This window comes from Pan paniscus, chromosome 2 (genome assembly GCF_029289425.2).
Source record: "Pan paniscus chromosome 2, NHGRI_mPanPan1-v2.0_pri, whole genome shotgun sequence".
In the NCBI taxonomy this organism is placed as follows: domain Eukaryota; kingdom Metazoa; phylum Chordata; class Mammalia; order Primates; family Hominidae; genus Pan; species Pan paniscus.
The window spans coordinates 95,031,809-95,047,644 of NC_085926.1; the positions used below are offsets into that span (position 1 = coordinate 95,031,809).

General features: G+C 35.1%; 1 protein-coding gene across 7 annotated transcripts in view; it reads left to right on the top strand.

The window, feature by feature from the left end:
* Positions 1 to 15,836, top strand: part of EPHA6 (EPH receptor A6) — a 955,687-nt gene that overhangs the window by 312,663 nt on the left and 627,188 nt on the right. The window lies entirely within an intron of this gene.

Sequence of the window (15,836 nt, forward strand, 5' to 3'; positions counted from 1 at the left end):
ATGAAAATAGCAACTCTTTCAATATACTATTTCTGAAGCTATATATTTAGATTGCTTCTTTCATTTATTTTTAGTATAATTGTTTTTGAAACTTGAATAAGGCAAATTAGTAGTTCCTAGTTCTAGATAAATGTGAGAATCATACAGGGAGCCTTTAAAAAGTACTGATATCTATGACCCACACTCAAGAGATTTGGAAGTAATTGATTTTATAAGTGTTTTGGCTACTGGTGTATGTGCAAATCTGCCCAGGTGATCCTTGAGTGCAATCAGGGTTGAGAACAATTGAGAGAAATCAAGAGTCATCGATTCTGAAATATGAGACAGTACTTTCAACATCTTCATGTTGGATTTGATTTTGAAGAACTAACCAAGTAAAATCATGATTATTAAAATAATTCCCCTAAATAGTACTATTATGCTTATGCTTTGTTATTAAAGATGGAAGAAGCAGTAACTATATCTCATTAGAGAAAAAACTAGTGCATTGTAAGAAAAATGCATCGTTATGATTTTTTAATTTTCAAATTTACAGATTAAAAAAATCAACGAGTAGAATACTACCAAAATGAATGACAACAGAAATTTCAAATAATAGCATGGAACAAATTATTATGGCCCTTAGAAGAATAGATGCGAGATATGACAACTTGTGAAGAAGTTTGTCTAGGTGTGGTGTCAACTTCTAATCTTCTGTCCTCTGATAAGGGTCAATCTTCCCTGGTTGATGAAACTCCCCAGGTTGGGATTTAATGACAATTGAGTTCCTTTCAGAGGATCTGTCTTTAGGCAGATAAGAGGAATTCAGAGAAAGCCTCTCCCTGCATTTGCTGTTTTTCAGGTACTTTCACCTCAGAATAATCAGTATACCAAAGTGGCATATTGAGATGGCATATTTTGTTTCCTTGAGAGATGATACCTAGATGATACATAAAAACTTGAAAATACACGTATTTCAGTTATGCCCAACAACTAGCAGGATATGACACAGTGGCACAACACTAACTTTTAAAGTTAGAATACCAGCATTCAGAACTTGGCTTTTGAGTTACAAGCTGCGTGAACTTGAGAAAAATCACTTAATTTCTGCAAGCTCATAAATTTCGGCTCCAGTTGAGCTTTCTAATTCTAGAGCCCAAACCTTACTGATTGTATTTAAACATAGCTCCTGTTGTTTTTCTTTGAACCATCTCCATCTGAAAAACTGGAAAACCATTTTCACTTCAAAAAATTTTGTTGACACACAATAAAAAATTGTACTGAAAGTAGAAATCAGTACTAAGAATATGTTGCAAGAAGTCTACCTCAATTTTTATTCAGACATTATTAAAATATTTAATACACATTGTAAGAGTCTATTAGAGCTATGACTCTCAAACTTTAAAGTGTATTCAAGTCACCCAGGAATAAATGCAGATTCTGATTTGCAATATTTCCTCTGTAACCTGTAATTCTACAGTGCGAACAAGTTTCCCGGTGATGCCCATACTGCTGGTTCCTGCTACTGCTGGTTCTTGCATCTTATTTGAATGGCAAGATTAAAAAAAAAAAAGCCAAAAAAGGCCCACAGATTTGGCTATGTAAGTAAGTAAAGTAAGTAGACGCTTTGAAGGAAATTCAGGATAAAACTCAACTAGACACTGGATTAAATGCCACACACACACACACACACACACACACACACACACACACACCAGCAAGTTAAAACCACAGCAGCAAGCAAGCTATGAGTGGTAAGAATAAAATGGTGTTGTATGAGATTGAAGCCAATATCCATGCTGCATTATATAGACAGAGCCTTGGACTTCTACTAAGGTATTGGATCTAAACCTGAAATTTCTACATTGAAACAGGAACCCTCAAAGGAGGTTAAAGTGATCTCAATTTGGAAGTACTCCACAGAGAATCATTTGTACATTCTCTTTCTAAGAAAACATCCCCAGTTATGCCTTTAGGACTCCCACAGATGACATGCAATGAAAGATGAGCTCCTAAATTACAAGTAACAAGAATTAATGGAACTAACCTATTATGAGTCAGCAAAAGCAAAAATCAGCAAATCTAGAGGTGCTGATACCTTAAATATTATGTAAAATATCTGAAGAACTAAATGAGAGATGTAATTTTAAAAAGCATAGTAGAGACTATCACAATAAGATAGTAAAATCCTTCTAAAAATAAAAAGATAAAACTCAACTGCTATGTTAAACAGTGTATTAGAAAAGGCTGAATAAAGAAGTGAAATGGGGCTAGGCATGGTGGCTCACACCTGTAATCCCAGCACTTTGGGAGACCAAGGTAGGAGGATTGCTTAAGCCCAGGAGTTGGAGAGCAGCCTAGGCAACACAGTGAGACCCCGTCTCTAGAAAAACAATTAAAAATAAAAAAATAGTACTCAAGTGTGGTGGCATGTACCTGTAATCCCAGCAACTCAAGAGGTTGAGGTGGGAGGAATGGTTGAGCCTAGGAGATGGAGGCTACAGTGAGCCATGATTACTGTTGACAGAAAACTTCATAAAGTTTGAATGCAAGTCATACATGCATAGAATAGTGTCTTTAAAGTGCTAAGAGAAAATAACCATCAATCTAGTATTAATTATCCAGCAAAATGATCTTTAAAGTGTGATGGTTAAATAAAGATACCTTCATATAAAAATATAAATTTTAACACCAATATTTCTTCACTAACAAAATTAATGATAGTGTTCTTCAAGAAGATGGTCTATCGTATTGGAAAGAAGGACACCCTAAAAGAAAATAACATAAAAATATGCAAATCTCAATCTCACTCATGATTGTATATAATAACCTACCATCAAAAGAATTTCTACATCACCTGAAAAGAATCACATCCAGATTATAAGATCCTTTAATATTTAAAAAAAATTAAAAAACATAGAAATATTAGTATGTAAAAGTAATTAAATGTTATATCTGATAATATACAAATCACATTTATAAATTCAGTGGGGGGACAGGTAGCAAAGATTTGCCATTTTACAAATTATTTGGATGGCTGCAATTTGAAATGCAATCCTCACTGCCTATGATATGTGTTTACAGAGTTCCTGCATCTTATTCTCCTTGTTTGGACCTTAGAGTCTGCCAATTCTTGTACTCCTCCTGCCCCAGATTGCTTACCACATGTTCCATAGATTTTGATTTTACTTGCCGGGAGTGTACGCTAGAGTCAAACTGCTTGGATTCAAGTCTAGATTTGAGCTTTGAACTTGAACAAATTACTCTGCCTTTATCTCAGTTAACAGACCTATAATTGAGCCTACAAAACTGAAGCTGTTTTGAGGATTAAGTGAGGTAGTACATGCTAATGCTCATAACAGGGCCTCATAACAGGAATATGACAAGTACTCAATATTATTTTCTTTAGACCATCAAGTAATTTATTGATGCCTTTAATACAAAGAAATTAAGTTAGCAAAATCTTTATAAAACTATATTGCTATTTATTGTTTTGAAAAAAAAATTACAGCATTTGCCAAATGTGAATAGAGTAGGTCTAGACATTGGTTTTACCAACTTGCAGTCCTTTATCTGTGTCTTCATTAATAATTTAAACATGGCACATGTATACATGTGTAACAAACCTGCACGTTGTGCACATGTACCCTAGTACTTAAAGTATAATAAAAATAAAAATAAATAAATGTAATTTTTAAAAAACTAGAAAAAAATGTGAGAGAAGGGGTTCAAGATGACTGACTAGATGCAGCTATGACGTCCCTCTTCCACAGAAAGGAACCAAAATATCACATAAATCTACACAATCAAATAGGTCTTCCAAGAGATAACACTGAAATTTAGCAGAGAGATGACAGGCGGCACCAGGGATGAAAAGGGAGGAAGCAGAGCTTCCTGCTTGGACACCAGGACCATTCTCTGGACCCAAAGTCAAGGAGTAGGTGAGTGAAGGAACCCCAGGACTTCATATTCTAGCTGCAGACATCTGTTCTGACTACAGAAGAGTTTTGTGACCGCCCTAGACTTCTAGACTGTCTAAGGAAGCTGCTGGTGACCATGCAGAGCCACTGCTTGAACTCACACGGACCCCGCTGAGCAACTGCAGCAAAGCACAGTTCTGGGAGCCCATCCCCCAAGGCTCTGCATCCTGCCCTAAGCTGCTGCTGCTGCTATCTGCCAGGCTGAGGCGTGAGCAGGGGTCCAACACTCTCATGCACCTCAAAGACAGCTTCTACTCCCATAGCTGTAGAACCAAATGCATTAGAACCACATAACCCATGCTTGCCTATCCCTCCCAAGACTGCCTGCCTGGTCATTCCTGCAGTGGGGGACCCACAGCATAGCCACCATTGCTTCATCTGCATGTTTTAGTGGTGGCCTAGGAGTAATTCACCCCTCCCTATCACAGCCAAAGCTTAAGTCCACTAAGCCAGAGAACAAGTCTGTGGGCCTGGCCCCAGTCCAGGGGCATGGAGATCAGATTTGTAATCTGATCTCAAACCAAGGAGGAGCCTCCACTGTCCGAATACAGAAAAGATCATGGTGTGGGTCCCTGTTGTGGCATGGGGGCTGAGTGCCCCTCCATTCACGAGAATGGACTGAGAAGGGCGTGGCCTGATATTCATGCTATCTATCACAGACAGGGATTCTTGCAGCCTGGAGCAGCTCAGGGATCAAAAGGTAGACTGCTTGGGAACTAGCCTAACTATTCTGGCTACTGCCAGTGGAGACCCTCTGGATTTGGGGTGTGAAACCTAGGTGTGTGCCAGTGCCACCTGATATGCTGAAAACTCTGGGTCACTGCTCTTCTCTGAGTGGACTCTTGGTGCAAGACAGTTGCCTCTGCCCCTCCCTGGAGGGTTGCCCAAGTGGCCTGGCTGTTGTCCCTAACCCCATTGTAATCAGCATTTGCATTCACCAGGTCACAGGCTTGTCTGACCCAGCCCACTCAGCTTTGTCACCTTCAGGCACCTTGGTGGAACATTGGACATGGACCTCAGAGAGCACCAGGGCCCTGCCCATTACCAGGGACACCCCAGAAATTCTCTTGATTAACAAAGGGCAAGTAAAAATTTCACTGCCACCAACACAGCTGCCTCTCTCCTACAAGCACCACCTACTGGTGGGGAAGCCAGCCTGCACATACCATTACAACTTCTGACACCATTGTATAGCACTAAGCCACTCTTACTCACAAGTACCACCTATGGGCTTGTAGAGTGAACTGCACAACCCAATATAATTCCTGCTGACAGAAGTGCAGGGAACAAGAAAAGCCTCCCAAGACCTTCACCTCCCCATCTCTTTAGCAGAAAATGAGCCTGCACACACTCACAGTACACAAGTACTAAAACCTACAAATAACCAGCATTTGAGAAAGCCACTATACTAAGGATATCTATAACCAAGGAATTCATACAGAGACTTGGCCCACTAATAGCACAAAGAGGCAAAGCCAAAGGACCCTACCCAACATGTGCAACACTCCCACCCTCGGGGGGAAGCAAATCCCTCCTAAACAAAAGAAAATTCAAAAGTAAAAGTGGCAGCTTCTCCAGATGAGAAGAAAACAATATAAGAACTCTGACACTTAGAAAAATCAGTGTTGCGACACCCCCAAAGGATCACATTAGGTCTGTAGCAGTGGATCCTAACCAAAGTACAATTCTAAAATGACAAAGAATTCCAAATATGAATTGTAAGGAAGCTCAATGAGATCCAAGAAAACCAACACAAAGAAATAAGAAAAATTTCCACAAATGTGGAAAACCAATACAAAGAAATAAAAAATGATTTAGGATATGAAAGATGAGATAACTGTTAAAAAAAAGAGAGTGTCTGAAAATGAAAAATTCACTGAGGGAACTTCAAATTACTTTAATTGAAAGCTCTAATAATAAACTGTAAAAGACAAAAGAGGTTTTCAGAACTTGAAGGCAAATCTTTTGAATTAACCTAGTCAGATAAAAATTAGAAAAAAATATATTTAAAAAAATAAACATGACCTTCAAGAAATATGAGATTATGTAAGGCAACTAAACCTATGAATAATAAGAAATAAAAGTAAAAGTTTTGGAAAAGTATTTGAGGGAAAATTCAGGATAATTTCCCTGGTCTTGCCAGAGATGTAGAAATCCAGATACAGAAAGCCCAGAGAGCATATGGAAGATACTTTATAAGATGAACATCACCAAGGCATACGGTTATCAGACTATCCAAAGTGAACATGAGAGGAAAAATTTTAAAAACAGAGAGAAGCATCAAATCACCTATAATAGATATCCCATCAGATTAACAGCAGATGTCTCAGGAGAAAACTTTTAAGCCAGAGATCGAGGCCTATGTTCAGGTTTCTTAAAGACAAAACATGCCAGCCCAGGGTTTTATATTTTGCCAAAATGAGCTGCATAAATGGAAGAGAAATAAAGTATTTCCCAGACAAGCAAATGCTAAGGGAATTTGTCACTACTAGACTGGCACTACAAGAAGAGCTCAAAGGAATTCTAAACCTAGAAACAAAAAGACAATACTGGTCATGATAAAGCACACATAAGTACAATGCTCACATCCTATAAAGCAGTTACACAAATGAGACTACAAAGCAACTAGGTAACAATATTATGATAGGTACAAAACCTCACATATCAATATTAACCTTGAAAATAAATGGCCAAGATGCCCCACTTAAAACATATAGACTGGCAAATAGGATTAAAAACATAAGATCCAATCATTTGCTGCCTACAGGAGATCTACCTAACAGGTAAGGACACCCATAAATTCAAAGTAAAGGGATGGAGAAAGACATACCATGCAAGCAAAAAACAATGATGACCAGGAGTAGCTATACATATATCAGATCAAACAGACATTAAATCAACAACAGTAAAAAAGAAAAGACAAAGAGAATGATGGTTATTAAATAATGATAAAGGGTTCAATTCAACCAGAAGATATATCTATCCTAAGTGTTTATGTACCCAACACTGGAGCACACAGATTTATAAAACAAGTACTAAAGAAAAGGGATATATAGCCATACAATAATAGTGGGGGATTTTAACACCCCACTGACAGCACTGGAGAGATCCTCAAAGCAGAAAATCAACAAAGGGCCTCTGGACTTAAACTGGACTGTAGGCTAAGTGGATTTAATAGACATTTACAGAATGTTCTACCTATCAGCCGCAGAATATACATTTTTCTCACCTGTGCATGGAAGATTCTCCAAAATTGACCATATGCTTAGTCATAAAGCAAGCCTCAATAAAATAAAAAAATAATAATATCTAGTATCTTAAGATCTCAGACCATGGTGGAATAAAATTAGACATCAGTGCACCAGGAGAACACTCAAAACTACACAAAAACATGGAAACTAAGCAGATTGCTTCTGAATGACTTTTTGGTAAATGATGAAATTAAATAACAAATCAAAAACTTGAAGGAAAATAGAGATACAACATATCAAAACCTCTGGGAAATGGCAAAAGCAGAGCTAAGAGCAAGGTTTATAGTATAAAATGCCTACATAAAAAAAAAAATACAGAGAACTGAAATTAACAACCTAATATCGTAACTCAAGGAACTAGAAAAACAAGAACAAATCAAACCCGACACTAGCAGAAGAACAGAAATAACAAAGATCAGAGCACAAATAAATGAGATTGAGACAAAAAACAAGAAAAAGATACAAAGGATTAACCCTTTTCTGATTTGCCCCAGAATACTTGCTGGTGGTGCTTGCAGCTGCAGTGTTTGCCCCAAGATAACTTTGCCATGAAATATCTCAAGTATATTATTTTTGCATCACTCTAATATATTGACTTTGGAAACAAGACATCATTCTATTTATAGTGTTCTGTCTTTAGTGGTGGTATTTCCATTTACAAACGATAGTAAGTCTTGATGGCTAAAAAGTCAAATCCTAGAAAACAGCATTCCTTTCCGTGATGTTAACATCATTCTTGAACAGTTGTTGATCAAAGATTCATTTGTTGAATACAATTTTTCCAAAATAGACAGTTCTGATAATTCAGATGATTCTGATGTTAGTTCTTCTTAGAAATAACAACAAGAACAGTTTTTATATTTTATTTTCACATTAAAAATCCGTAAGATTTGCTTCAGGCTCAAAGAGTGTGTTTATGTAAAATTTAATGAGCACTGGCAGCAAGCTGTGCTTTTGGGTTAATGAAATAAAAGGTTGGCTCTTAGGAAACCATAAGCAAAATTGATAGACTGCTAGCTCAATTAACCAAGAAAATAAGAGAGATTTAAATAAGCACAATCACAAATGATAAAAGTGACATTACACAGAAATACAAAACATCATCAGAGACTACTACTAGTATGTCTTTGTGTGTAAACTAGAAAACCTAGAGGAAACAGGTAAATTTCTGGAAACATACAACTTCCCAAGGTTGAACCATGAAGAAATAGAAATCCTGAACAAACCAATAATAAGTAATGAAATTGAGTCAGTAATAAAACATCTTCCAACAAAAGAAAAGCCCCAGACCAAATGGATTCACAGCCCAATCTTACCAGACTATCTATCTCAATAGACACAGAAAAAGCATTCAATAAAATTCAAAATCTCTTTACGATAAAAACCCTCAACAAAGTAGACATTGAAGGAATAGCCTTCAAAATAATAAAAGCCATCTATGATGAACTCACAGAGAACATCATACTGAATTGAGAAAAGCTGAAATAATTTCCTCTGAGAACCGGAAGAAGACAAGGATGCCCACTGTCACCACTCCTATTCAACATAGTACTGGATTCCTAGCCAGAGAAGTTAGGCAAGAGAAAGTAAGAAAAGGCAGCCAAAGTGGAAAAGAGGAAGTCCAACTTTCTATGCTCATCAATTACATGAAAAATGACTTCAGTATCAATGTACAAAAATTAGTAAGATTTCCATACATCAATAATTTTCAAGCTGAGAACCAAATCAATAACACAATCTCATTAACAATAGACACACACACACACACACACACACACACACACACACCAAATACCTAGGAATATATTTAACAAAGGAAGTCAAAGATCTCTACAATGTTCACTGTTTGAGTGATGGGCACCTAGAACCCCAAACTTCACCATTATGGGATATATTCATGTAACAAGCCTGTGCCTACACCCCCTGAATCTATAAAAATAATAATAACAGAAAACTATATGCATTGTTATGTTCTCACAATTGTTAGTAACCATGTGATAACTTCCTTAAAAACATGAAATGCCGTATTTACAAAGTCAATTTTTAGATACTGCCTAAAGTTGGTTATAGATTGTACCATATCTGTATTCTCTTATGTTGATCCAGCAAAAGTAGGAAGTTTTCCTTCTGTCATTTTCCAAATGTTGGTCAGAATCTAATATATCATCTGGAGAGGGTGTTATGAATGCTTATACAACTACCTCAATCTTGCTAAACATGAGATAGTAAAGTAATTGTTTCCATAAATTCACCAAAAACTGGTATAATCAAGAAGCAATATATAGTATTGTTGTTCCCCAGGGTCAATGGCTTCCTTCATTTTGTATGATTCCAGAGTGTTCTTGTATCCCATCACCAATAAGTTTTGTAGAACTGTCAACCCAATAACAAACAGAGGGGGAGACTCCTTTTTAAGAGATAATGGTCTTTTAGGAGGAATAGGCATTGCAGTGAGAATATGAGTACCATTGTAAGCTATGTGTGTATTCAGGGAGGTAAAATAAAACAAAGGTTTTTAAAGGAAAAATGAGGATTACATAATTGTTTTGAGATAATTCTCAACTGTCTAGGGAGTTGCTAGACAGACGTCCTGGCAGATGTATATTTTGTGTAAGGTTATGATGACCTTTGTGCAAGGTTGTGGTTTTCACGGTCTCCGTGATAGTTATTTTTATCAAGCATTTGTGTATAACAACCCTCCCTTAATTTCATGGCCTTCCCTGGCTCTGTTTGTGAGGATCTTTAACATAAGTGACTCTATTTTGATTTCGACAACTTTCACAGAACTTTCCATTTTTGTCAGCAGGGTTAGTATAGGTATACTAATTATTGCTTTAATTTAAATTTCCTTCACCAAAAAGAAGTTTGAGTATCTTTTCCTTTTGGAATTGTTTATCTCTATATTTTCTGTTAATATAATTTACACATTTAAAATTTATTTATATTTAAAACTTTACAATTATATGGATCAATAGGGCTTATAACAAAAAGAAAGAAATTCCTATGCACCCCAGCTCATTTTTTACCATATTCCTCAGAGGCAATTAGTTTCTCCTTTTTAGCTTTTTTTTTTCATATGTTCATATCTAAATAAAATTCATACACTGTAATCTTGATTTTAGACATTACATATATTGGTAGATTAATATATTTAGCTAACTTCCATGCCCCTATTCAATATTTCTGTTGCTACAACACTGTAAATATTGTTCACTGCTGGGAAATAAAATGTACATTGAAATAAAAATGTTTTTTCTTCTACAGTGATTTTATCTTGAAATTAATAATCTTCATTACGTCTTTCTTAGTGTGCTTAATTTTCTTTAAAACATAAGAGTAACTTTTCTAATATATCTTATACTCTATATTTTAATAAATTTTTTCATACAGCTAAATGTCTCATATGATTTGTATCTTTCTTTTCTCCTCTGTACATTTTTCTTCTGTGGTTCTCATCTTGTCTTTGGTTTTGTTTCTTTCTTAATGTCTGCTGCACAGTTTTTGTCCTGAGACTTCCTTTTGCTTATTCTTGAATTTCTTCTGCCTTTTTCTTATGTGAAATCCCATTTAGTAATTATTTTCTATCAATGCTCTCCTATTTTATGGACTACATCTCCTCAAAGCTTCTTGAGCTCTTCAGAAAAATGGTATAGAATATAAGTATTTAAAGTCTTTGCATATCCGTGTCTGTATATATATAGAACTGTATATTTAATATAGAGTAAAAAAAAATCCCTTTAACTTCATATTAAGGTAATTTTTTCCTTAAATTTTATTTTACTATGTATATTAATAATACATGTCAAATAAAACTATATTGACAGATGTACAATGAAATATAACTCTTTCTAAAGTTTTAACACAAGAGAACTTACTCTAATTTTTCTACATCTGTTTGTCATACTTTATATTATGGTCAATATTTTTTATATATTCTATACTTTCAGATTTGATTTTCTGCTTGACCCAAATGGGCTGTATTTTTCTTCCTTTAAATCAGGAATATTTTTAATATCCAAAATGTATCTTTAAACTTTTTAGTTTCTTATTTTCCTCACATTTTTTAAAAAATTTTTATTTCTCTTGATTTTCCTAGTTTAAATTTTAAAATACCTTATTTAGCTTTAGGAAATGACAACAGTTAAAAAAAAATTTTAATGCATTGTGCTAACATCCTATTTCATGGTTATTTTACTACTTCTTATTTTTACAACGGGAAAATGTTTTAAATCATTTGTCATTGAAAGAATTTGACAATTCTCAATGAGTCTTGAAATTCTACTGCATAGGTTTTTTATTTTGTATCATACCACATTTATTGAAGGATTTATTTTTAAATATGAAGTTTTTTTATTAGCTAAAATAGAGAAAAATTATTTTATATTTTTACAAAGTGTTTTGGGTGCAACATGTAGCTTAAGAGATAGCAAAATGCATCATATATTGAATTGAGCACTTTCCAACTTCAAGAATGTATTGGTTATAAAATTCTTGTTGCCAGACAAAATATCTAGTATTCATATTTACCTATGAATTTTTTCATAGCGTATTCTTAATATTTTTAAATTGGTCCATTCTCATATATTAGCAAACTTACCCCCAAATGACATACACACTGCCATATTTTTATTTGAAACTAAATGACTACCATATTATTTGATTGCTCCTTTTAAATTATACAATATTGCCATCCTATGAAAAATTATTTTAGAATAAAGTACTAATTTTAGCTGACTTCTCTGTAGCTTTAGCAGTGTTGGTCTTTCTCTCATTTTATAACCTCTGTCCTTGAATATTGAAGCCTGCATCCTAGTTTCCATGACAAAGTTTTCTTGATTTTATTCTATCCTTCCTTGACATTCTTTCTTAGTGTAGTTTTCTCTGTAGTTTACCTGCACTCATTAATTAAATGTGAATGTTTCTGAGAGTTCCAAAAACAGCCTCTCATTCTCTTTGCTGCTGGAGAATATCACTTAGTTCTATTATTTCCAATACTCTCTATATGATAATGTCTCCCAAACCATATCCCTAGCATCTCTCTCCTTAACTCTGTTTCCAATAATCATAAGACTATTGGGCATCTCTACGTTATTTCCTCAGACTCAGGCATCTCAACCCAAACTCTTCAAAACTGAAAGATTTTCACAGCTTCCAACCTTCTTAATCCATGACTCTTGTACTCTCTATATTAGGTAACTCACACCAATAGCTACCTTATCAACTAAGCAGAAATTTTAAAATGATGCCTCCTCTTCTTTTTAAAAAATTTTTCATGTTCACTTTTATGCATGTCCTTTAGATTCTACCTTTCTTTGAAAACTCTTCTTTATCTTTAGTTGATAATCTTGTTATTTTGTCTTGATTATACTAACAGCTTTCTAATTGTTTCCCACTTCTAATTCCTTTTACCTCCAGTTCATTCTCTGCACTACTGCCAGAATACTCTCTAAAATGCAAAGATGTTTAAAAAGAAATGAAAAGAAAAATAATTACAATGTGTGGAGTGATGTAAATTGCTCTTTTAATTAAAAAAATAAATTTTAAAATGCAAATCTTATTTGTCATGCTCTTCCTTGAAATCAGTAGGGAAAATAATCCTCTTTTAACTTCCCATCCTCAATTCAAAAATTGAAAAGATGTTGGCAAAGCATGCTGGCATCATATGCTCAAACCACACTATATAGCATTTTCCTCCTTTACCTAAATTTTCCTTTGCCCACCTCTCCCCCAGTGAAACATAACTCTTTCTACAGAATTTATCTTGGATATTACCTCTTCTGCCTGAGCAGATATATTTTACACAGCTTTCTGATAGAATGAAATGCAGCTAATATTTATAAAAATAACGAGATTCATTTGGGCACATCTAATTTTGTATAGTCATGAATGTCGGCCTTTGGAGGCCTTATGGTCAAGACATGTCTCAGACATTAACCCCCCATGCAGTTCACTGTGCTCTGTATGATAATTTTATGTTTACTTGACTTTTTTCCTTTCTTAACTATGTCCTCCTGAGAGGAAAGGAACCACATTTTTTTTTTTCTGCAAAGCACAATGCCAGTCACAAAGTGGCACTACTTACTGATTTAATAAATGAATCTCATCTTGATTACTTTTCTTGTTATAAAGGTGTTTAACTAGTGGAGAAAATTGTATTAAGTCTTTCTGGAAGTACAATGTCCTCCTTTTAGTAAATAAATATAATGTTTATTTATTTGAGTGATTAGTGGTACAACAATTATACATAGGAAAAACTATAAAAACATTCATTAAATTGGTAGTATTAAAAAGCAAATTGTGCAAACCCAGACTGGGAGATGTTCTGCAGCATATCTGGTCAGTACTCCCTAAGACTGTCAAGGTCATAAAAATCAAGGAAAGACAGTAACTGTCACAGACTCGGGGTGATAACAACTAAAGCATTGTGGTATTCTGGATTCAGTACTAGAAAAGAAACTGGAAAACTGGTGAAATGCAAATAAAGTTTAAAATTTAGATAATGGTAATGCGATAATATCCATTTTTTAGTTTTGACAAATGTAATATGATAATGTACAATGTTAACAATATGAGAAACTAGGTGAGGGGTATATAAGAACTCTAATCTTTGCATATTTTTTGTATATCTAAAATTATTCAAATCTAAAGTTTATTTATAAAAATGCATTTATGACAACAAAAATTTTATTGTTAACACAGCACAATATACAGGTTTTTTAAACCATATGCACCCAGAGACACTTGTAATGAAAGTGTACTTCATATCTTTAAAATGCACATCTTAGGTTGGTCACATGGCTTATGCATGTAATCCCAGCACGTTGGGAGGCTGAGGCAGAAAGATTGCTTGAGGCCAGGAGTTCAAGACCAGCCTGGACAACACAGCAAGACTCCATTTCTACAAAATAAAAATTAAAAATTGGTTGGGTGTGGTGGCATGCATCTGTAGTCCTAGCCTCTCAGGAGGCTGAAGAGGGAGGATCATTAAGCCCGGGAATTCGAGGCTGCAGCTACAATTATGCCACTGTATTCCAGCCTGGGCAATCAGAGTGAGACCTTGTCTTGAAAAAAATGCATATCTTTTTCAAAAATTTGAGGGAAAGTTAGAATAATTGTTTAAAAATGCACATTTCCTTTTAATATATGCTACTTGCTATAATATTGGTTTTGATTTGAGATGATGCAAATGCTTTTATGATCACACTACTGTGTGAATTCTCTATTTTATATCAAAATTTTAAAAAATTATATTTAAAATGATTTTGCCAAAAATTTTGCATAGAACTCTGACCTTGAAATCAATAGAAATTTAAACTCACTTTTGTCCGTCTGGATATTATGGACCATTTTCAATTTTTATATTTAAAAACCCCTCACAGCAAAATATGTTCTAGCAATTGATCTTTTTATCTATTACAAAAATGAAACATTCCATTTCCTTATATCAGGGAACACATTTGAGGGGTGGGCAAGCATACGTTTGTTTCTTCCTTTCATTAATGTTTTGCTGGAGGGCAAATGTCAGAGTAGCCACTTTCATATTTTGGCCCCTCTTGCTGAAACTCTTGTAGGGAAATTCTGCACATGGGTTTCTTTGATGGTTCTTTTCATTTTTATCTCATGCTGTGACTTTGACAGTCAGACTGGCAGTAGGATACAGAAATAAAAGAAGAAGGCTTAAAGAAATGTTATAGCTTCATGCTGTGAATTTAGAAGATGACAGGTTTTTTTGGCTTGCTTTCTCTGGCCCATGACTAAAAGAACTGTCACTAGGTTACAGTGCTAAGAAGAAGTAATGAGAACATATTTTCATGCAGATACCTAGAGGACTTTGATGCACATGGCCTGCCCAAGTCAATCGGAAACTCTGAGGCTAAAAATTGCTGGGGCAGGATCCAAAACCACATGGCTGAGAAGGATGCTTGGCAATCGTGTTTGTACAGTTTTACACAGTTGACATGTAATAAGCATTTATTAATAATAATGACATGTAAATTTGCCTTTCATGCTGTTGCAGCAAGAATCTATCATCTGTCAGTTTGTCTGTCTCCACTGTATAGTGTATATAAAGAATATATTCCTTAAAGTAATGATGAATCAGTATGCTGAATGTGACCTTATTATTTTTTGGTAGAAAGGTGTCTCCAAGGCTTTGTTAGGCAGCAAGGGATTACATTTCCACTAATGAGAATCCTTAGGGCTATGCAATAGTAATATTTCTAATTGAGAAACTCAAAAATTGCATGTGAAAAAACTTTAAAACATGGAATTCTATATGTTTATAACAAATCTTAAGAAATATGTAAAAGTAAAATCACTTAAAAATAAGGAAGAATCAACCTGTGATGGTTGTAAGATGGTCAAATTTATTATCTTTTTTTTTTTTTTTTTTTTTGAGACGGAGTCTCGCTCTGTCGCCCAGGCTGGAGTGCAGTGGCGCGATCTCGGCTCACTGCAAGCTCCGCCTCCCGGGTTCACGCCATTCTCCTGCCTCAGCCTCCCGAGTAGCTGGAACTACAGGCGCCCGCTACCACGCCCGGCTAATTTTTTGTATTTTTAGTAGAGACGGGGTTTCACCGTGTTAGCCAGGATGGTCTCGATCTCCTGACCTCGTGATCCGCCCGCC